Source organism: Aotus nancymaae, unplaced genomic scaffold (genome assembly GCF_030222135.1).
Source record: "Aotus nancymaae isolate 86718 unplaced genomic scaffold, 86718_ANA_hifiasm-v0.15.2.pri h1tg000004l, whole genome shotgun sequence".
In the NCBI taxonomy this organism is placed as follows: domain Eukaryota; kingdom Metazoa; phylum Chordata; class Mammalia; order Primates; family Aotidae; genus Aotus; species Aotus nancymaae.
This window is the reverse complement of record NW_026988415.1, coordinates 56,128,766-56,130,979: the sequence shown is the minus strand read 5'-3', so window position 1 is coordinate 56,130,979 and position 2,214 is coordinate 56,128,766. Positions and strand designations below refer to the sequence as shown.

Here is a 2,214-nt window from a genome sequence, read left to right as displayed (position 1 = left end):
TGCCTATAGTCCCAGCTACTTGGGAGGCTGAGGCAAGATAATATCTTGAACCTGGGAGGCGGAGGTTGCAATGAACTGAGACTGTGTGACTATACTCCAGCCTGGGTGATAGACTGAGACTCTGTCTCAAATAAAAAACTAAAAATAAAAAAAGAAGAAGAAAAAAATATTTTGAAAACCAGACATATTGTATGTTTCTCCTCGCTGAAATATGTTGAGATTTAAAAAATATTTTTTTCAAAAAGATCTCTATGGTCAAAGGTCAGCTTAATTAAAAGCTGATGTTCAAGTTATACTTTAAAAAAAAAAAAGAAAGCCTTTCTTTTTTTTCTATTTTGAATTATATTTCTTCCATGGGAACATCTAAGTCAAGTGAACTCCTTTTTCTTGAAACCTTGCTAACTGGAACTTCATTGGCCTTTATAGAAAACTTGAACTTTCCCTAACCTGGCTCCTTTAAGACTAATTCAATTTGTTTCTCCCCCTTTTTTCTTTTCACTGGCTTTTTTCAGCCCATACTTCTCCATTTGGTGGCCAATGAATAAGAACTCTAACGGGTAACCTTAGAGTTCTGGCTACCATATGGAGGGAATTAAAGTAGACTTGTAGCATACTTGAGATTGTTTGAGGAACACAAAATGGACACCATTAAACCCTCTTTGGAGATCCTGTCTTTCTCGTGGAGTCCCAAGAGTCATGGATGGGTTCCTCTAAAGTGTGAAGCTTTTTTATCTTTTGCCTTGAGTTCCGTGATCTCTGGCTTTTGGGAGTACCAAGTGTTACTTTATAGTGTGGCAGAACACTAGAACTTTGAGTTTAGAGTCACTAAAAAGTCACTGTCAAGAGCTGCAATTTCCAAGGTAACTGACAGTGGTTGCAAAAAATGGGTGTTACTCCAGGGAAATCTCTGGCTTCCTGTCCTCTTAGTTTCTTTACATGCTTAGATAAAAAAAAAGTCTCAAATGTCTGATGTCTGATCAAGTCAGATAGAAATTGGCAGTAAATGGCAATGATATCTTAATTTTCTCCTAGGCTAGTTTGTGTATTTATGTGTAAAATCCTGTATTAAATTCCTATGATTTTTTTGTTACCATTTTTGAATTATCCTGTCTCTCATCTGTCTCATCTAACTGAAACACTTGAATTTAATTCTCCCATTCACCTGGCCCTCCATCAGGGCTTTCCTAGAGAGTTGATAGCCTTTTTTCTAAAATTTTTATGGCTGCATAGAAGGTATATATATTTATGGGGTACATGATGTATTTTGATACAGGCATGCAATGTGAAATAAGCGCATCATGGAGAATAGGGTATCCATCCCCACAGCATTTATCCATTGAGTTGCAAACAATTCAGTTACACTCTTGATAAACCTGCCAGACCAGGGTTAGAGTTTATAACCACCATCCAGAGAAAATCCTGAAGACCAAATTAGAAAAAAATTGCAACAAATCTAGTTTTAGCAGTAATGAATATTTTGTCCACCCACATGAATATAGAAACATTCAAACCTAAAATCTAGTCTGCAGCCTACATAAATTTATTTTTAGTAGTAGACAACATATCTTAGTCTTTTGTGAAGATAAAAAATAAAAACGAACTCAAATGCATTTTAGTTTAAGCGATCTGAGATAACCTTAGGTAAATAAACCTAGCTTTAAAACTCTTTGTGAAATAAAAGTAAAAATGTCTTCAGAAGAGTCAAAATTTATTATTATGCAAGCATATTTTTTTAAACCTATAGTTTCTATTCAAACAAGCTTGTTACCTCCTAGATATTTATTTATTTATTTATTTATCTGATCAGACTGGGGCGGTATTCAACTCATCACTGGTGACTTCCTAGATATTTAAAGGAGAGGGAAAAACCATGTTTAACTTTTAGCTTTTTGTTATCTGCACTTTCATAATATTGTTGATACATACTTGATTTGTGTGAGGAGGAGGAACCTGAGGAGGCTGGATGCTGGGCTCCCAGAAAACATTATACGACTTGCTATGAGCTTATGTACTTAGATGTGAGCCTCTGTATTCTGGGATATAGGCAGATGGCAATTGTAAACCCTGGGAACGTGTGTGTTTAAACCAGCTGGGCCACCAGCAACAGGGCAAAATCAAGCTCAGTGTGAACATATCCTGCCTCCAGTGATTCACATGCATGAGTTAGGATGAGATTGGCTGATTTAGGGTAAACTTTGATTTGCATTTTTTGAA

General features: G+C 36.0%; 1 non-coding gene across 1 annotated transcript; it reads right to left on the bottom strand.

Annotated features, from left to right (window-relative positions):
* Positions 1-1,794: 1,794 nt before the first annotated feature.
* Positions 1,795-1,839, bottom strand: LOC135269361 (small nucleolar RNA SNORD31). The gene has a single exon (XR_010337657.1). It is a non-coding gene; the product is annotated as a small nucleolar RNA SNORD31 (small nucleolar RNA).
* Between the last annotated feature and the right edge of the window lie 375 nt (positions 1,840-2,214).